The sequence below is a fragment of the Ursus americanus genome, chromosome 17, assembly GCF_024610735.1.
Source record: "Ursus americanus isolate L20-20 chromosome 17, mUrsAme1.1.p, whole genome shotgun sequence".
Classification (NCBI taxonomy): Eukaryota; Metazoa; Chordata; class Mammalia; order Carnivora; family Ursidae; genus Ursus; species Ursus americanus.
Window position 1 is genome coordinate 27053964 of NC_142143.1, and position 22217 is coordinate 27076180.

Sequence of the window (22217 nt, forward strand, 5' to 3'; positions counted from 1 at the left end):
CTAAAAGTGACAGAAAGGCTGCTTTTGAATTTTTGGAGAATGGCAGGGAAAGAGAGACCATTTACTAGTGACTGAAAGTTCCAATCGCCCTTCCTTTAAAATCTCAAGTTTAACACTTGAGCACTTTGGTTCCAAAGCTGAAAAGGACTGGTCAGCTGCTGTGCTTCACACGGACAGCAAGTTAGTTCTGTCAGAGTAACTTAACTGTCAGAGTAACTTTCAGCGGAACTGTTAGAGTCACTGTCACGGTAACTGTCAGAGTATGTGTCAGCTCTTGTGCGATGCTTTCAGCATGGTGCGCCTATCTGCCTGCACCTCGAATTTCTGAAATCAGTAGCAACTGACTGGGTGTTAATGAGACTTACTGTGGTGATCATTTCACAATGTATACAAATGTCAAATCTCTATGTTTCACAGCTGAAATTAATATAATGTTATATGTCAATTATATCTCAAAAAACCCTTATAATGTATTTTTCCCTCTATCTTATATTGTCCTTGGGCTTCTACTCCACTTACACAATAAATTACATTTTAACATAGTTACTTTAAAAACTTTTATTGGAATGATGATAAGATTGTATATGGAAAATAAACATATTGAAATAAAAAAAAACATTTGAAAGGGCTGGTAAAGAGGTGTAGCAGGTCAGAGTTAAATTCAGTGTGTGGTTAAAAGGAAATTGCTTTAGGATGAAGAGAAAGAAGAGATGAAAGCCGTAATAGCAAAGTGGAAGAAATGATTATGACACCAGGGAGGCAGGATAGTACAGCGGTTAGGAGCATTGATGTCCGAGTTTCTTAACCCAGATCTACCCATGTTAGCTTTGTGATTTTAAGGAAATTACTTTAATTGCTCTGTCTTAGCTTTCTTGCCCATACCAGAGATGATGTGCTAATGGTCTGTCTAATAACATTGCTGAAAGGATTAAGTAAGTTAGTGTCTATCACGTAGAAAACACCATAAACATCTTTGTTAAATAAAAATAATAATGGCATAATAGATACATGATATGATGCATTTGGTGAAACCCATGGAGGGGTGCCTTGGGTATCTCAGTTGGTTAAGCATCTGCTTTTGGCTCAGGTCATGATCCCAGGGTCCTGGGATCAAGCCTGCATCAGGCTCCCTGCTCAGCGGGGAGTCTGCTTTTCCCTCTGTTTCTGCTACTCCCCTTGCTTGTGCTCTCTCTCTCTCTCTGTCAAAGTAAATAAATAAAATCTTAAAAAAAAAAAGAAAAGAAAAGAAACCCATGGAAATGTATGGCACAAAAAGTGAAACTTAATGTACGCAAATTTTTAAAAGATCATTCAAGAGGTTGGGCGGAAAGCAGAATATGAGAACATAATCTAGCTACGTGACAAATGTACAAACCAAGCTCACTGAAGACGGTGGAGAGAAAGAGGCCAACCTAAGCAACTTTGAGAAAGAGTGGAGTCTATGAGACTAAAGGCAAACGAAACTGCACATGAGCTCTGTGATGTAGATGATAGAGTTATATATTGGTTGGAATCTCTGATAAAGCTGCATATGTACACGGGAATGGGGCAATTAAATAAATGGATGGCAGGTGTCAGAGCCAAGCTTCTCACCTATTGGAGTGGGAGGTTAACAGAGGAGCAAGGGGAAGAGGCTAGAATGATTGATGTGGTAATGGACTACAGTTGGAGACATCAGTATGAACTAATGTTAAACTTAATATATAGACAGTTATGTACAGAAATATTTATAGATATGTGTACATACATAAGCTGGTATACACCTACACATTTTCTTAGTCTGTCCGTTGAGAAGGCCTAGAAGCCGTAACACTCAGTAGCAATGAGCACATGTAGCACCCAGTTCTTGGTTTCTAACACCATTTTCCCATAAAATGACCCAGGATTCCTGGAAGAAATGGGTAATTGTAAGACTGAGGCATGAAATATAAGAGCTGAAATGGAAGCATCTTGTAGTGCCAAGAAGTAAGGAACTGCTCAGAAAAACAAACAAAAACAAAAACACTCCCACAATAAAACACAAGTTCACATCAGTGAGAGTATTTCAAAGAGACCCAAGAGTTGATTGAAAGAGTTCCTAATGCCCAAAGCTGGAATAATTTGAGCAATAAAATAAAGTAGTATTGGATTTTAACCAAAAACATAAAAAAAAAATCCATGAGTCTATACTGATATAAAGAATTGAATAAATAAATAAAATAATTGGGGGCCGGGGGAAAGAAATAGACAAAACTCCCATGCATATTTCTCAATAATTTATGTAATAGGAAGCAGAGCATATCCCCCCACTCCTTAGGCATGGACTGTGCATAATGACTTCTTTCCAATGAGTACAGTTTGGAAGGAGGAGGGGAAAGTAACTTTATAGTGGAAAAAACTGACAAATAGTACCTAGTTACCTAGGTAACTAGGGTTAACATCAACAGTGATAAGTCATGTTGATACACATACTCTTGATATGATGTGATGAAAATGGAAATTTACTTACGTGGTCTTCCTCTGCAAAACACATAATCCCAGTGTAATCATGAGAAAAACAGACACATGCCAGTGGAGAGACATCTTACAAAACATCTGACCAGTACTCCCCCAAACTGTCAAGGTCATTAAAATCTAGGAAAGTCTGAGAAACTGTCACAGCCAAGAATGGCCTAAAGAGACATGACTACTAAATTTAATGTGGTACCCTGAGTGGGATCCAGGAACAGAAATGGTCATGAGGTAAAAACTACGAAAATCTGAGCGAAGTGTGGACGTTAGATAGTAATAATGTATCACCAATGGTTCATTTTAGTTTTAACAAACATACCATACAATGTACCACACAAATGCAGATGCTATTAGGGGAAACTGTATATCCATACTATCTTCACGACTTTCTGTGAATCTAAAACTATTACAAAATAAAAACACTTACTGAAAAAAAAAAATGACTAACATCTATGAAGCACTCATTGTATGGTATGTACTTGTTATGTATTAAATTTATAACCCAAAAATAACTGGTACCAGGAAAATGCCATTTAAAATAAATCAACCAAAAATAAGGTCTTAAATTTCAAGGTAAGTAGTGAGGAAAAAATAGGTTTGATTGGATATCCATTTTGAAAAAGAAAACTAAAATAATGAAACTAACTTTATTAAAATATACATTTAAACATTTTATTGTATGGATGCATATTTACACAGGAATTCTTAGAATGAACAAGGAACAAATCAATTTGGATTTATTTTGGTTTAAGTTTTGCAACCAAAATGTGTGATGTCATGAAATGGCATCTTTTTCTCTGTAGTATGATCTTCAAGAGGATGTTTATATAAAAGTGACTAGTTTCATTTTCTTAATATTATCTTGTTTAATTTTCTTAATATTCTCTGATGTTCACATCATTCTCCTCTGAAGAAACTATCCTATCATCATCCTTGAGCCCCATGAAGTCCAGCCAGATCCCTCCAGCGAATCTTTCCTACCTCTGACTCCGAGGACAATTTTGTTCCTGCTTCTCTGATCATCTTCATTTCATTTTGTTGGGTATTAGAATTAGTTGTTTAAATACCTTTCCTCTACCAGAAAGATCTAAGAACTCTAACATCGTCTAAGTAAGTTTTATGCCCTCTGTAACGCCTAAAATGGCACCTTGTGTTTGGTCAGCCCCAGTTTTCCCATTTATAAACGAGAGAAGAATAACAAAACCTGCAATTTCTACTTCACAAGATTGTTGTGAGAACTCATGAGCCAGATCTTTCCTCCAGGCATGGCCGTGAGGCCATTGGCACTTTCCTAGTCTTCCCAGGGAATGCCAATACCTCTGCTTCCTATTCCACGGAAGGGATGGTTTAGAACTTCCACTCTTCCCAATAAAGCAGGTTTGTGAGTACATTTCAACCTGCGTGGTAGCTATCATCTAATGACCTCTGACCTCTGAGGTGCAGTGTTGAGACAATTCTAGTACCGTGTCCCGCAATAGTGGGAGAGGCTGCCATGACAGGCTAGAAATATCTGCCGTGACTTTAGGATCAGGAACTGATCGGATATAATGTGTAGTCTTAAAATATGGCCACCAGCAATTTCTCAGCCCTTGTATATATATGCTTCTGCTCACATCAAGAAGTAGAGTTGATTTCCCTTCCCCCTAAATCTAGACTGGGCCTGTAGCTTGCTTTGACAGACAGAATTTGGAAGAAGTGATTTGCAACTTCTGAAGCTATGCCTTGAAAGCGACTAGCAGTTTTGCTTCCTCTCTTTTAAAGCCAGATGGCATGCAAGAAGTCTGCCTAACCAGACCACCGTGTTGTAAAGAAGCCCAGGCTGGCCATGTGGAGAGAGGCGTCTTGTAGAAGATCACGGAGGTGTCAGTGGCATGAATCAAGCCTTATTGGTCCTCTGGGCTCCAGTGTAGCTGAATGACTCCAGGTGACTTTATGCGGAGCTGAAGGGCCAGCCAGCTGAGTCATGGCCAAATTCCTGACCCACAAAATCACCAAAAACAGCAACTCAATGTTTTAAGGCTTTAGGTATTGGGATAGTTTACTACACAGCAGTAGATATGTGAAACACAGTAATGCGACAGAGTTTTGCTATTTCTAATTTAAAGAGAACTGGTTAGCTCCCAGGCCCCAATTCCAGCTGATCCGATTCAACGGGCCAAGGATTGGTGTATTTCAAAAGCTCTCCTTTAGAGACTCTCACCTAGAACTATGGTTCAGAACCACGGGTCCAGCTGGGATCATAAGTACTACATACTAATTTAGAAAGTTAAACAGAGCTGTAACACAGGGATAAGACTTGAGCAAGTCATTAAAATATGGGATTAGCCAGATAAAATAAAACAAAACAAAAACAAAACAAAAACTCCTCCTTAGTCATCTACGTTATGACACATTAGGTCAGGTAAGTTGCAGAGGGGCAAATCAAGAACACGGCAAAGACCAATTCGAGATGTGTGGCTAAACTAGCAAATAAAAGAAAACTCTTGTTTTTTGTGGGGTTTTTTGCTTTCTTTTTCTTTTCTTTCTTTTTTTTTTTTTTCTGAGCCATGTAAGATTTTTTTTTCTGTTTTCTCTGTCTCAGACTTTTCTGTGTGTCTCCACTAAATGAAAATCGCCTGGAGTTGGGTGACAAAGGTCTGCATTTCATTCCTATTAATGTCACGTTGAGTGGATTTTGCAGTGTATTGGTGGATCCATTAGGTCTTCACCCCCAAATTCAGGCTCAGTATTACCTCAGTTCCAACATACTTAGCCGTACAAACAAAAAGAAAATATTGATTTTTTTTTAGGGGGGGCAAGGTTTTTGGGATTGTATTTTGTGCTTCTTCATGTACGATTTTCAATTGAATTTGGATAATAGAAAGGTTTGATAATTTTTGGTGAAACAGAGAGAAATGAGTTTAGGACCCTCAGATGTATGGAGTACTGTTGGATATTTTCATCTTTCCCTGGAAAGTCATTAAGGAAATGTGTATGCCAAGCCACACCGCCAATTTCGAGATATTGACTCTAACAGAGATGTCGACATTCTAGTCACATCGGCAGAGTTTAACCTCAGCTAATATCTACTGACACATGACACTTTGCTCGCCCTTTAAACCATTTATATCTTTGCTTTAGGCAAAATGCATTCTGTCTCTATTGATATATAATTGTCAAGTACTCGAATCTAAAACTGTAGACTTAGCAGAACCAAAAAAAAAAAAAAAAAGGAAAGAAAAGAAAGGGAAAGGAAAAGAAAAGAAAAGAAAAGAAAAGAAAAGAAAAGAGTGCTGGTTTTCATTGGAGGCATGTCTGCTTTGAAGCTTCATATTTCAGAAGCTGAAATAAGAGTCTCCAGTGGTTTTGATTATAATCGTTGCTATGTGGTCCTCATGTTTTCCAGGGCACCTAATAGGAGACCACGTGTGCGATTGGTTGAATAGCGCTGATTAGTGAATGAATATGACATAGAAAAGCCTAGAGGTCTTTCAGCCCCCAGCCACTTTCCAGGAGGGGGGAGAACATCCTCTGGGCCAGGCACATTCAGCCTTTGGATGTGTTAATATAAAATACTTTCATCGCTCCAATTTCCACTCCTGTGGATTTTTCCTGGCTCCAACTCAGTGACCTGATTCTCTAATTTTCCCCCCTCTGAGAACATACTTTTTCTTAAGTTATTTTTTCTCTGAAATCCACACTGCCTCCCCTCCCTTCCCTTTTGATTTCTTATTCAGCCTGGAAACTACCTCACCAGTTGTAATTAGCCTGAATACGTGAGGGAGGGAGGAGGGCTCTCCTCAGGAAATAGCCAGAATAAAGCAAGATTCCTTTTTCTAAGAGTAGGGAAGAGAAACCCAAGCCCACGTAAGCTGATTAAATCTCCTTTTGCTTTTTCATCTATTGTAAAGCACCAAACTCTGATGAGGGCCTGTTCTCTGTGTTATTTTATAACCTTAATTGACCCATACCACACATTGTCAGCTTGTTAGGCCAAATATACTTTCTAATATGCTTTCTTGGACCGAATGAAGAGCAGAAATACACAATTTTAAGTGTCAAGTTAGCAGCTTTCTATGTTTTTTCTACCTCAGCCTTTTCTTTGTGTCTGTACGAAATGAAACTTGCCTGGAGTTGGGTGACAAAGGTCTGCATTTTATTCCTATTAATGTCAGCTTGAGCAAATTCTGCAGTGTGTTAGTGGGGCCATTAGGTCCTCACAAATATTATTTCTGTGGAAGAATTATAATGTTTCCTCCGTTTTTTGTAAGTCAATTTGTCAGTGTTTTTCAGTAATAATAACTATGAGTCACGCAAGCTGTACACTCTTCAGCCTTTTAACGGTATTATCTAAACTCATCTCTAAAAGAACCCTGAAGGTAGTTATTGATATCCCCATTTTACAGATGAAAAAGCTGAAGCTTGACATTAAGTATAATAACCGGCCCGAGCGGACACAGTTCCTAAGTGTCGGACCTGAGATTCATACCCAGCGCTCTTTAGCAGCAGGCCTTTCCATGAGCTGCTGTACTAAACCTTTCGAACACGTGCACTGCAGCTTGAAAACTGTTGAGGAAGAGAGAAAGAGGGAGAATTGTTTCAAAAACACAAGGAAAGAGAGACCAAAAAAATTTTTTTTCCATTCGTGCCCAGCCTGCAGGTGATGGTGGGGGGCCAGAAGGGTGCAGTTTGAAGCTATTAAAACCTGGGGAAGGCAGGCACTAGGCAGAGAACACCCTGGTTGGCAGAGAACTAATTAATACCGGAAAGCTTGTTACCTGGTTGCCCTGTTTCCAAGAACGCTTACAGGGATTGCCGTGTTTAAAAATTAGTTGTTGGGGCACCTGGGTGGCTCAGTTGTTGTGCATCTGAGTCTTTATTTCAGCTCAGGTCGTGGCCTCAGGGTCATGAGATGCAGCCCTCATCAGGCTCTGCGCTTAGCGGGGAGTCTGCTTGAGATTCTCTCTCCTTCTCTCTCTGCCCCCCTCTCCCCTGCTACCAAACTCACACTGTCTCTCTCTAATAATTAAATAAATCTTTAAAAAAATAAAAATAGGTTGTTGAACTTGATGTACGCGCTATCTCCAAACACCAAGAAGTCACTGTGCTGACACCCAATCGCCTTAATCAGTTAGAGGCTATTACTGATTTGGAGAAGGTATTGACTTCTCCCTTTTAGTAAGGAAAGCATAAAGTTCTACTCTCTTAAAAAATAAAATTTCATAAACTTTCTCTTGCCCTTTAATAAATATAAAAATGGGAGGTGCCTGGGTGGCGCAGTTGGTTGAGCATCTGACTCTTGGTTTCGGCTCAGGCCATGATCTCAGGGTCATGAGATCGAGCCCCACATCGGGCTCTGGGCTCAGTGTGGAGTCTACTTAAGATTCTCTCTCCCTCTCCCTCTGTCCCTCTGCTCATGCTTTCTCTCTCTCTCTCTCTCTCAAATAAATAAATAAATCTTTTTAAAGAATAATAAGTATAAAAATGAGAAGGAATGTAAACACAGAAGCCTACTTCGTGCTTGCACCCATGCTACCATGTGCTAAGACCATGATATTTTATTCCCTTCCATGAGTTTTTCAAATTTTGAAATGAGTATCTATATAATTGTATATATATAATACTATGTAATTATAATCTTCGGGTACTAATTTTTAAATATCTGTTGATTTCTATTAGTTTGCCAAAATTGATTATGAAAAGGAGCACTTGCCATATGATTGCTTTATTGATAGACACTCTGTTCAGACCAGAGACTTCTGATTCAACTGCCTGTTATATGGACACCAACACCACCAGGAAACTACTCCCTGACCTGCACGAGGTCATTATTTTATGTGCCCAAAAGATAACTGTGGTTGCAACCTCTTGGCTGTATCCTTGATAAAGCTCCCAATACTACCCAGAACTGAGTTTCCAGAGCCACTGTAGCTGACAGTTGGCTGGCTGGCTGGAACAGAATCCTGAGACAGACACAGGTGAAATCTTGGGGACCATGGTCACTGGACAATGAACACTCAGAAATCTATGGGAAATGTAATTTCATTTTACCTTTGAAGTTCATGTCGAGAAGATCATTCACATTTGTGACCATGGCACTGAGACATTTTTGTAATTTCCCATAGCTTAGGGGCTTTTCATGGTGCATTAAGTACCTATGGTGTTTAGACAGCATTACAACCTATTAAATCCACGACCCACAAAATAGAAAGCCTGATGGGCACAAAAGAGTAAGTCACAAGAACAGTTTTCTAGAAGGTTATTTCTCTGTAAACCATATATATATTATGTCCTTTTTGTAAAGAGCAGGTATTTGTGTCCTTGGGGTCATTGATAAGCGGAAGATAAAGGGAAAACAAATTCAACCTTTCTACCTAATTTCCTGTCACATAGTTTTGGCTTCTTACAGCAAATGTGTGTAGATGTGTCTGTAGCATTACATAGTCAAGACATTAGGAGTCATTGCTTTAGAATTCATGATTCCACTTACTTTCCATGCCAAAGCTTGACCACACCTGTGTACCCAAAACCCAGAGAGAGACCTACTCATTGCAATAAAAATATCTTCAACCAGGGACTGCTCTAATTTAGCTTGGCTTTGGTCTTATGAAATGACTCACCCAACACTCACAAAAACTTCTCCCATATTGAAGAAATAAAATATAACTGAATACCTAATTTGCAGGAACTAACTAAACTACTTACTAATCCTTACTCATTTGGAGATAGAAGGACTGCAACATTTCATCCTCTGAAATGAAACTTTTCTTTTTAATAGATCCTTGGAAAATCACCATTTGACTTCTGAACACAGTGTTTCAGACTTCAGTGCTAATTTTATTAAGCAGTATAATCAGAAAGTCACTTGAATCATCATGTAATAATTTTTGCTTCTGGACCTTAATAGTCATGGCACTAAGGCCCGAATGCTCAAATAATCATTCCAACCAAGAGAGAATTAATCAACCCAATGTTATTCAGACCCCAAAGTAACTTCTTGTAGCAATTCTCATTTTTAAAAATGTAATCTTAAACAAACAAACAAATAAAAGAATAGGGTAATAGGGATTTAGGGAGGTTTCTTCTAATGGAGGCGTGTTTGTAACTTTGGAAATGCAAAAGGAGAAGGACACATTGTATGGACTCATATACCAAGTACACACAGTCTACAGGGTGAGAGCACCTTTCCTAAATCCTCCAGAGCTTCACTACCCTCTTCACCAAAATTGGACTACTTCTACTAAAGCAATCTCACCATATGCTATGGAGAATAATTTATGTGTAATTTCGAGACAAAAAAAGTAAAATGTTCATAGAAACCCAAATATCTCTAGTGTCATAATACCATGCAATAGCATACAGTACCCATTCTCCTTTCTTTTAAGTTCTGCTTATGAGGATTACTTTTTCTAGTCTAAATGGTACTCATATTTGTTGTTTACATGAAAACTTGCCTTCTTAGCTTACAATTTCATATCCATTCAACAAACATTTAATGAGTACTTCATTTGTGCCTGTGTTGTGTTGTAGAGAGAAAGAAAACATGGCTCAGCATTCAGATTGCTCACAGATTAGTTGAGGAGATAGAAATAGAACCCAATAATTATAATTGTGAGAAATGTTGTAAGAGCATAAGGTATTATGGGATCCAGGGGAAAGAAGGTACTATGTGGGCCTTCCCCATTCTCTGTCCTACACACTCTGTATAGGCTTTCATCCTCACTACTCATCAAACAAAATATGGCTCCCGTGTTGCCAAATCTGGGTCATGCCTTAGTCCTCATCTTGCTCAATATGTTAGCAATATTTCACAGAGTTGTTCATTTCCTCCTTCTTGAAAGACTTTCTTCACTTGGCTCCTGGGAAGTCACTCTTACTTCACTTCCTGTCTCACTGGTCACTCCTTTTAAGTCCTTTGTTGGCTCTTCTTCCTCTTCCCAACCTCCAAATGTTGGAGTGCTTCAGAACTCAGTCCCCGACCTCTATTCTCTTCTCACTTCTCCTTAACTAATCCTACCTTATTTCCGGGTTTTAAATACCATCCATCACAGATCACTCCCAGATAGCTACCTCTATCCATGTTATTTCCACTGCATTTGAAAGCATTTATTCAACTTTCCACTTAGAGACCGAATAGGCATCTTAAACATAACACAATTTTGAAAAAATCTTGATTATTCCCACCCCCATCTGTTCTTCCTACAGTTTTTGCTATCTCAGTAAATCAGATTTCATCCTTCCAGTGGCTCAGGTCCAAATTCTTAGCGTGATCCTCGAGAATTTCCTTCACACCCTACCTTTCAGCTTTGCCTTCAAGGTACATTCAGAATCTGACAACTCATACCACCTCCACTGTTATCACCCTAAACAGCATTTGCTGCCTGGACTATTGCATTAGCCTCCTTAGCAGGTCTCTCTGCTTTCATTCTTACCTCCCTACCCTTTACTACACAGGGCCATCGGAGCGATCCTATTCAAGTGCAAGGCAGATCATTCTACCTTCTGCTCTCTACCTTTCAGGGGTTTCCTGTCTTCATTAGAATAAAGAGCAAAGTCCCTTCCTTGGCCTATAAGGCTCTAAAAAACCTCGCCCACAGCTACTTCTCTGATCTCATCCTTCACTCATTCCCTACACTCCAAGCACACTGGCCTCCTTTCACTTCCTCCAATATACTGAGAATGCTCTGCCTTGGGCGCTTTGCACTAGCTACTCCCTCTGCCTGGAATGCTTTCCCCGCACCCCCACGCCATCCACACTGATTGAACTCAGACTTTATTTTCATCTTTGTTTCTGTCTCACCAGGTCAAAGTGACCTTCCTTGACCGCTCTATTTAAAGTAACATTCTCACCCCTTTACTTTGCCTTATTTTTCTTCACCCTCACTCCACCTGGCATTATGGTTTTGTTTGCTATTTTCTTCCACTAGAATCTGAATTCCATACAGTAGAAAATGTTGTCTGTTTTTCACTGCTATATCTCTAGATCTCGGGACAGTATCTGACACACCGTAGTCTTCTAAAAAATAATAAATTAATTTATTTGAGGTTGGGGGAGAAGGACAAAAGTTCCAAGGCAGAAGAAGCCACCACCCACAAAGGAATAAAGCGGTCTATATAAAACGGGGGTTGGCAAACTACAGTCTGGGGGCCAAATCTAGCCTGCTAATTGTTTTTTTTTGTTTTGTTTTGTTTTTTATTTTTTTTTTTTAGTAATACTTTATTGAAACATAGCCATGCTTGTCCATTTATGCCTTAATGATGAGTGCTTTTGTTCTACAACAGCAGAATTGAATGTTTGTGACAAAAGACCACATGGGCTGCAAGTCTAAAATATTTACTGTGTGACTAGTTCCAGAAAAAGTTTGCTAACCCTTGATCTGGAGGGTAGAATGCATGGCAGAGAGAGTGGGGAAAGGGGAGAGTAGGTGAGAGCAAGCTGGAAATTATTTAGATGAGTTTGGGTGTCATACGTAAGCCAAGAGAGAATGAGACAATGGATGCTTTTAGGTAAGGGAACCCCTGAAAGGCAGGACTATGTCTAATATCATTTGTGCATAAAAGAGTGTTTGAGATTTAAACGAGTCATCACAGTGGCAGCTGTTGCCAGGACTCCAGCCTTAATGTCACGGCCATGTCTGGGATTAGCTGTTGCTGTAGGAACCAAAAAATGGTGAAAAGTCATTTGCTTTTCCCACCCCTCCATGCTAGAGGTTGGTTTGGAACAGATCTATCTCTTGTGGGAAGTCTGGTATAGACTTCAGAATCCGTTATAACCTCTGGATATTTGGCCTGGGCTAATTTCAAAAGTTCCAGAAACATGAGATTGGTTCTAGGGTCACCTAGAGACTTCTCTTCTCAGCCTTATTGGTCCTGCTTTAGGAAGCTTCTGGAATTTAAGAAACTTCTGAATCATTTCTATATAGAGTGACAAGCAAAACTTTAAAATTTCAGTGGTTTGACAGCTCCTCAGAGCTTTTCCTAATTATCTAAACCGTGTGGATGAGCTAGGCTTCACTACTAGGCAAGGTCAAAAGATCGCTGATCGTCTTACTCAGATTGGATTGCACAATAAAGCAGCCTTTCTACTGGTGTTTTTGGCTCTTAGTATTTTCGTTCTAGGCAGACCCTAAGGAAGGGCAGGAGTAAATTTTGAAGGGAAAAAAAAAAAAGAACAAATGTGTTCTCAATTTCACAGAACAAAGTGGAGCTCTGGCTTGTGGTTGAGCTTGGGAGTAACGGTCCCCCACCCCTTCCCTCTGAGAACGCGGTGGTGAAATCTGGTCTGCTCCAGCAAAGCTGTGGCATTTGGGTTTAATCTGATAAATCCCAGCGTTGCCTACTTTGGTTTGGGACTCGGTTCTAGCCGGACTTTTTTTTTTTTTTTTTTTTGCGCATCCCTCAAGTGTAGAGAGCAAGCCAAGTTTCCATTTGTATCTACTGAGTCACTCAACTGGTCCACTGCCCTCGCGTCAGCTTGTGTTGTTTATTGGCTTCTGCCTTTAAAAATTCAAAGTATGGGTTAACTGAAAATTGATAGGTTATCATTTCAGGGAGGAAGTGGAAAGCTCCAAACAGACAACAGTCTAGCCTTAAGCAAAAGAAACAAAAACTTTGATTTCTACTGCAGCTTCTGGGACCCACCCTTTCTCTTGGCTTTACAGCAGATCGGAGGGCTTTGTTGTTTTTTTTTTTTAATTTAATACTTCAATTTTCGGGAGGGAACCAGATAAAGCTTTTTAGGCATTATCTGCCTGGGACGTGCTGAATTAATTGCAGGCTTCATTTTGTAGGAGTCGTATCAATGGATGGGGTGCTAGCTCGGCCCTTTGGAAAGCAACAGACGGAGGTGGCTCCAATAATTATATTAAGGCCGTGGATACACACTTGCCTTGGGGATTTGGAGTTGGGCTTAATCAAATCTGGATTTGACATTTCACAGCCCACATCAAGGATTTCTACAAAGGAACATCAGAGCATTGCCAGCTATGATCTTGCTCTTACTGCCTCCTCCTGAGTAACTGAACAGGCCTTGTGCTAATCTTGTTGATGCTTTGGCTGCATTTCTGCCCTGCTGCATAGCACTCAGAGCTTCTGTAAGCCATAGCTTCTTTCAGTGAAAAAGCACTCATTTAGTGTTACCATGCCCCAGGGCCCTGGGCTGGGATCTGGGATAGACATGATGGTGAACAAGCCTGAATGGACCCTGAGCTGAAATCATACCTAGAGAAGGAGCTACAGAAGCCCAACCTGTGGCCCTAAAGCAATTAGCTATTTTTATTCATCCCCTACCTACCATGTACTAATAGATGATACCTGCCCTTGAGTCCAGTGGTTGTCGAACCTTAGTCCCCTAACAAGCCCCAGGGACGCCTATTTAAAATGGGAGCAAGGTATTTGTGCTCTTCATAGGCAGACAGTTTTGAGGCACCTGTTCTTCGGGCCATACTTTGAGAAAGAATGATAAAAGTGGAAGTGATATAAACAAACAGTTGCTAAAATAGTTTAATGAATGCCGCACCTGTCACAGTGAAAGCTCAAAGGGGAAAGAGCTCATCTCTGTTTGGGAGGCCAGAGAAGGCTTCCCAGATGAAGATCTAGCTCTTGCAGGATGATAAAGAGTTTCACCAGGCAGACCAGAGCGCAGGCAGAACGCAGGAGGGGAGAGAGAATTCCAGGCCGAGGGGACAGCAGGTAAAACACCAAGGTGGACAGAGTGTACCCGTTGAGGTGCCCTGCGAGTACAGAGCTGATGGGGAGAGCCACAGAGACCACAGACGCTGGAGGCAGGGCGTGGAGGATTTGAAAGCCCATGTAGGAGTGAGAAACCATCCGTGAGGAACCATTTTGTAGTAGGACAATAGAGGGATGCAATTTGCATTTTAGACAGGTTATTTGGGTGGTGGTGTGGTGGGGGATGGGAAACAAAGAAGAAAGGAAAAAGGGAACAGTTAGGAGTTTATTAGTGTCAACAGTAAAAACCATAGATTTGTTATGAGGATGTACAGTCACAGTATTTCTTGGTTGTAAAGACATGTACTTAAAGAAAACTGAACCACCGGCCGCAGGAAGAGCAGCAGTCACAGAGGAGCTGGGTGCCAGAACCTTCAGTGGGGAGCGCTGCCATCAGCACTAGCCAGGCATTCTCCCTGCACCTGTTTCTCACCTTCCTCTCCGTTCACTGGCTTCCCAAATCTCTTGTATCCACCTCACATCTTTTTCCAACCCCAAATTTCTACTCCTTTAGGAATAATTGAAGGAAAAGACGCAGATCGAATACATGTGACGTAATGTGGTAAATATAGACGATCCCTGATAGCTCATCAAGCCTGTCCCTTCACTTAGAGGGTGGCCGTGGGCAAGGCCTTTTGCACATAGTGAGCCACTTCTTAGTGGACCCTAAATTTATTTATACCATGGCAGTCATTGGCTGTTTTTTTAAAAAAGTATCTTTTTACTAATGGAAAAGCCTAAAAGTGATGAATTAATGCCAAGTAATTGATTTGGGGAGCCACAGCTGGGAAGGAATACAAAGATGCATAAATGTGGGCTATTTATTTCTCTGGCAAGACGTCATCAATTCAGAATGATTGGGAGAAAACAATTACTAGCATAAATATATGAATATTCTGAATTGTGAACCATCATAAAGCTGAAGTTCAGTCTTATTTTCAAGTGTAAGAATTCAAACTTAGTTCCTGTTAGAATTAGATCCTTGAGGGCTTGCTGAAATAAATTACAGAGAGTGATTTGTAAGGGGCATATCAATTTCTTTTTATGTAAATAGTCCTTCCACATTTTTAAAATGGCCTATTATCCTATACAACTTTTTCTCCTTGCAAAAGGTGAATGCATCGTTCATTTCTTTAGCAAACCCATTGCTACATGAAGTGAAGGATAAATTTTAAACTCTGCCCTAGAATCAACTGTTAAAGATTAAAAATCTGTCTCGCTGTCTAAGAGCGAAGAAGCATATCTCGGCAACCAAAATTCGTAAAAGTCAGAATAAGTGAGGTTTTTCTGTATTAGCCCCAGCTTGTTTCCACAGGTTATTATTCTTGTCTCCAAGACTTGAGGTCAGCCTTGGAATCAGGTTTCAAAAGCTTTCAGTTCTGCAAACATCCAAAAGTCATGAAAAATTCTCATTAGCCCATTGGCAGGGCTCCTCGTAAACAGCAACTTCCCCTCCTTCCCACAAATCTGGGCTGAGAGAACCCGGGGAGCTGCCTGCAGCAAATACTCACCCAGAGTCCTCACCGCACACACGTTCCCATGAAAAACAAGCAAAAATGGGGCTGGCAGGCAAGGCAGACACAGAGTGTCCATCCATTCCCAGTGCTACCTTGGCCCATTCCGGAGTTCTTTGAGGCTAGCGCTGATTTGCAAGCATTGGAAGGAATTCGTTATGAAGGTTTTTGCCAATTAGCAGGGAGGCCAAGCCTCCTCTTCTTGGCTGCTCCCCATGAAGCTGTTGCCCCGTGGTTCGGGATATTCACTCCTTCTCCATCATAGCTTCGGGGGTGGTGGGTCTAGTCTCTGTAGCTGACATGCAGGCAGACAGGGGTGCGTCCCGGCATTGACAAACCACCTTCGTTCCAGTTCTGCTAGAACTCTCTCTGACATGCTTCAGGGGAAGCCTCGTTGCTGTAGTGAGCATCAGTTTGGGTGAATAAATTCATGTCCTTCAGGATTTTATAAACTTTGACCATAGCCCCTTGTATCGTGAAGACCTCAAGGCCTAAAAGTCACGATTATTCTATCCTGTCCTCACAGGAATATCTTTTAACCTAGTCCATCAATTCAGCAGCCTTTTCCTGGACTTTGCAGCTCTGTTCTGTGTCTTCTGAGAATTCTGTTGAGAGAGTGATTTGGTCTCATGGTCACCCCATGATCCCTGGAGTCTGCAAGCCCAGAGATGAAGCAGAGGCTCTGGCAAGAAATTTCTCTGTGACCTGGGACAAGGTGCTTAACTTTACTGAGCCTATTTCCTCACCAGTGAAGTTAGAAGAGCAACAGCACACTCTTTATCAGGTTGTTATGAGGATTAAATAAATTAACACATGTGCCTAGTAGAACAGCACCTGGTCCATATAAACCTAAGCATGACAATCTGGAAACACAAATATAACTAGATAACTGAAGTCTTCCCTGCACACGAATGTTTGTCACACCACAATCTCTGCATTTGCTAAGAATACAATTCCAGAATTTTTCTGACCCAAAAGAAGTTGCAGTTGAACCCATCCAGCTTTGAAGTGGTAGCCCTCGAGCAGTGTTGACTTTGTCAGTACCATGCACAGGAGCATACCCCGCACCTTCCTGAAAGTCGTACTTCTTATTTATCATTTATGCAACACTTGCTCTCATCTAGGCACTAGTATTAGGCAGTGATGTCTGAAAGAACAAGCCAAAGTCTACCCTTAGAAACCTCTCCGTGTGCTCAGAGCACGTGCATAATTATTATGAGCATTGCTCCTCTGATTTAGTCAGCGTTTACGCACTGTAACAAACAGTCCCAATGTCTCTGTGACTCAGTTAACTTTTGCTTTTATTCATGTGGTATTGGCTATCTACTGCCGCATAGCAAACGGCCCTAAAACTTGGCAGTTTAAAACAACAAACGTTTATTATCTCTCTCGGTTTCTGAGAATCCAGAATCCAGGGGCAGCTTAGGTGGGTGATTCTAGCTCAGTATGTCTCCCAAAGCATATTCCAACTATCCGCTGGAGTTGTAGGTCAGCAACTCCTGAACTAACAGGTCTCAACTCCTTGCTGGCTGTTGGAGGGAAGTCTCCATTCCTTACTATGTGGGCATCTCCACAGGCTGCCTAAGTGACCCCAAGATATGGCAGCTGGCTTCCTTGAGAGAGAGTGGTGAGGGAGGGAGAGAGAGACAATGAGGGAGAGAGCTCCGATGCAGAAACTATAGTATTTAATAACCTTAGAAGCGACATGCGTCACTTCTGCCACATGCTGTTGGTCTCACAGACCGACGCTGGTACCATGTGGGAAGTAAATACACAAGGGTATGAAAGTCAGATGTGACCATTGGACAGGCTACCACACAATGAACGTGTGTCACAGCCTACTGTGAGTCATTGGTCAGGGGAGATGAAAAGAGGCAGAGTCTGTCTGCTCGCAGTTTTATTCCAGCACCCAACGTCCTTCCATCCAGAGGCTCCTCCTTACGTTCTTGGCATTCTTCACCTTCACTCTGCATCTTGCCAGGAGATCAGGAGCCCAGTGTGGAGGACTAGTGTAGGAGTTGTCCAGTAGATTCTAGTAGCCAGGCTTGGACATTGTATACATTCCTTTGGCCCACATTCCACTGGCCAGAAACCACCTAATTGCACGGGAGGCTGGGAAGTGTGTTCTATCTGTGACTTTGGATTAAAAAGGGGGCTGCCTGGGTGGCTCAGTCACTAAGCGTCTGCCTTTGGCTCAGGGTGTGATCCCAGCGTTCTGGGATCGAGCCCCACATCAGGCTCCTCCGCTGGGAGCCTGCTTCTTCCTCTCCCACTCCCCCTGCTTGTGTTCCCTCTCTCACTGGCTGTCTCTCTCTCTGTCAAATAAATAAATAAAATCTTGAAAAAAAAAAAAAGGAACGGGATTTGGTGAATGTCTTTTCTACTTGAAAAGAGATGGTACATTTAAACAGCTTATTTTTTTTTAAGCAGTCTGTTCAGTTTTAATACAACAACAAAAAAATATGATTGCCTGCCACCATACGACAAAGCAACTGATTGATTGCATATTTTCACCTTTTCAGTGCATTGTAAATGCAGCCCCTATTTAAGGGGCCCGTAAGCAGGTGGTGGAGAGCAGTTCCTGAACCATTAAGTTTGCTGCTTTTTCAGGAATACTATTAGGATGCTGGCAGGAACAAGTCTTGCCTTGTTTCCCAAGTGGGGAAAGAAGAAAGTCTTTGTTCCCAAGCAAATGAAAATACAAATCACAAGACTAAAATTATGAATGCAAAACAATATATTCAAATGTGGCTCGTGTGTAGTATTTGCATGCATTTTAATACGCATCTGTCATTCCCTTCGCTAAACTCAGTAGGCGCCAAAAATATTAAACAACTGAGTACAATTAATAATTAGAGGAATTGTTTTAAAATATATTTTAGCCCATCTATGTTTCTATTGCCAGAATTCTTGGTCTTTCAGGGCTCTAAGATGTCAAAACAGATCCTTTTATTGGTCAGATTTCAGATCTTTATGGCCTGAGAACAATTCACAAAGATATTTTGTATAAATTGATGTGATAACACTCGAATGTTTAGAACATGACTAAAACCATTTCTAGTATAGAAAAAATCAAATCCAAATTTGAAAGTGGAAAAGGCTTCAGAGATACATTGGATTAGAAATTCTCATCTCTCCTATTTATTCTTTTTTTTTTTTTAAAGATTTTATTTATTTATCCGACAGAGATAGAGACAGCCAGCGAGAGAGGGAACACAAGCAGGGGGAGTGGGAGAGGAAGAAGCAGGCTCATAGCAGAGGAGCCCAATGTGGGGCTCGATCCCACAACGCCAGTATCACGCCCTGAGCCGAAGGCAGACGCTTAACCGCTGTGCCACCCAAGCGCCCCTCTCCTATTTATTCTGAAGCTGGCTGTCTTTATTCTCTCCATCCAATGGATGAATTTCTCATCCAATGGATCCATGAGAAATTTAGGATCACTTTTTCCAAAACCTCAATTCGCCAAGCCTTGTGCTCCAGTTATCTCCGCAGCTAAAGTTTTCGGAGCCTGATTTGCCTCTTTTTGGGGGGTTTGCTTACCAGGCTTTCTATTGGAGCAAACCCCCAAAAGAGAAAACACTTTTAGGGCAGTAGCAAAAATGAACCAAATTTCGGCCAGGCTTAGAATCCTTGCTCTCTGCATATCCAGGCTCCTGGACCAAAGAAGAATCTATTTCATGAGAACCTAGCTCTAAGTCATAAACTTGAAATACATCAAGCTCTTTGTTGTTAATTGGCACTTACCTCACCTGAGGGCCTTTGCCAAGGAGAGCAGAGGGGTTTAATGGGGAAGGAAGAAAGGAAAAAGCCTGGAGCTCTGGAAAACAGCCCTAGCCACACGTGATTTTTCAGCCGGGGGGCTTCCCACCCCTCAGTATGCTAGAGCAACAAAGTCGCCTATGTGCTTTCTCAAGCCTCGGCTGTTTGCTTGGGGGGGTAATGCTCAGACTGGGGCCTGAGTGATAACTGCTTCATGTAATTATGAAGACAGCTTGAACACTATGCCCCTCTTTGTTTCGGCCTCCAGATGACGGCTGTCTCACCGCTGTTTGTGCCGGTTTTATTTCAAAGCACTTTTCTTTCCATATTTCAAAGGTCAGTGTGTTTACTGGTGGCCAAAAAGAGCCTGTGTGTAAGAGAAAGAAACACATGTGGTTGAGTGGCAGGACTGGATGAGAAGTCAAGAGAGCTGGACTTGAATCCTAGATTGGCTTCTAGATAAGTGAAAGAGCTGACTCTATTTGACCTCTCCTTTTTCATTACATAGAAAGGAGGGGAGGTAAATAGTATCAATGGTCTCTTTTAGGAAAAAAAAAATTGTAGAAATCTGGTTTAGGAAGAAGAAATGTAGGTATTTCCAGTAAAGAAACATTATCAAATATGCAGCCAAGAAAATGTCCACTTCATCTTCTCAAAATGGAAATATTTCCCCCTTCAAAGAAAGCAGACTGGATATTCTGGCCACCCTTAGAAACCTTGAGATTGTTTTTGGTCAAGGAATATTAGCACAGGGAAATAAAGCAAACCACAAACACTTTCTCAGGAGTCTCAGTTGGCTTTCTGACATCGTTACTTCAAACATCAAGGCTGATCAGACTGTTACCTGCCCATATAGAAAACATTAGTGTTTCTATTATGAATATTTGAAAACAGCATCAGATTTCAATTACATAAGCTTAATAACTATTTCAAATTGGTCTTCATGATTCATTTTCTTTTGATCTGTGTTTTCCCCATCTATCATCCTTTAATTTTCTGTGTATTGAGCTCCTGGGTAAAAGAGATGAATACACTGTTGAAATGGTAGAGAGCATGTATTCTGAAACTAGATTTGCCTGAGTTCAGATCTTGGTTCAACCACTTATGAGCTGTGTGACCTGGCATCATTCACTTAAACTCTCTGTGCCTCTATTCCTTATATATCAATACAGGTGTTGTGAGGATAAAATGGATTGACATGTGTGAGGTAGACAGAAGAGTGCCTGACACTTAAGCAAGCATTCAAATGTTAGCTAATCATGAAAAAGATCTCCCTTTCTGAAATGAATTCTACCTTTGGAAAAAAAATCTTCTCTTTTGTGCCACTATTTCTCTTCTTGAATCAATCCACCTATACCTGTAGAAATTTAAAAAAAAAAAAAAAGTAAATTTGCAAATGCCAAGGGAACAGTGCCTGTACTGTAAAAGGCGGGAGAAAGTAAAATAGAGAAAGAATAAATGAAATGTCTGAGACTTAATCTTCCAGTTGCTGTGAATTTCCAGCCTTTAATAACTACGGGTACTTTCTGCTTTGAGTTTGCACAAGACAAACAGAATTCTCACTACTTGACCAGGAAAAGGCATGACAATTCTTGGCTGTGACTCAGGAAGGAATGGAAGTAGGGAGGGAAGCACAGAGAAAGGGACACTAAAGTGCATCGAACACCTCTAAGCCTTGCATTTTTATCTTATCGAATCCATCGGTTGGATATTATTACCTCTATGTTACAATCAAAGAAAACAGGGTTCAGGGAAGTTAAGTAACTTTTCAATGTCTATTCAGCCGGCCAGGGGCGTGGCTGGGACGTAAACCATCTCTATTGAATGCCAGAGTCTTGCTTTTGTCTCCTTTCTACACCTTCTTCGGAAGTACCCAGCCAGGGGCATAGGCTGGATCCGGACTTCAGGTGATCCCTCACTACATGGACAGTATTAGTGGGAGGCTTTCGCAATTTGTTTTAAGCCATTTCTACCCTTGTTGAAATGAAGTGGGCGCTCATAGGGGTCTTCGTGGTGTACCGTGTAATTTTAGACATCAAGGAGAGGGCACTTTGGAAGGTAATTCCCTTTCATTGCTAAAGTCAGAACTTACGCTTTGGCATTTCAGCAGCGGCCTGCTCCTCCTTTCCGATCCCTTCAGGATCTCTGTAGAAGCAGAGACCGGGCGGGACCTCCCGGGGTGGGGGGAGGGGGTGTTCATGGACTCGGCGCCGCGCATGCGCAGAACTTCCGGGCCAGCATCCACCCCATCAGCCCCTCTGAGGGAGATGACAATGTCCATATCGCGCGCAGGACAGTCTGTGTTCCCCAGCGCCAGGGCGGGCGGGTTAACCTAGGAGGCCTCCCTGAGCAGCCAGCGCTCAGCCCTGGGATCAGGAACCACCGGAAGTCCCGGCTTAGGGAAGGTTCCAGGAGCTAAGACGCATGTGGCAGGAGTGGCCTCAGTGGCAGCAGCAAACTTCAGCTCGCGGGTCAGTCAGTATTCACGGGGGATACAGCACTGATATCAGCTGGGTTTTCAATGGCAAGAAGGGCATGAGCTGCCAGCCGAAGCTTCTCCCAGGTTCTCCTCAGATTTGTGAGGTAATGCCATCCTTTTTTTTTTTTTTCTTTCATATTATACTGTGCTGTTTAGAAGTCAAGGCTGGTGCTGCCTCAGTGGGTTCCTGCGGCCAGGAAATTGAGCACATCCTCCTCCTTCATTTGCAGGACATTTAGGGCTCCAGACATTTTGAAAGCCTTCCT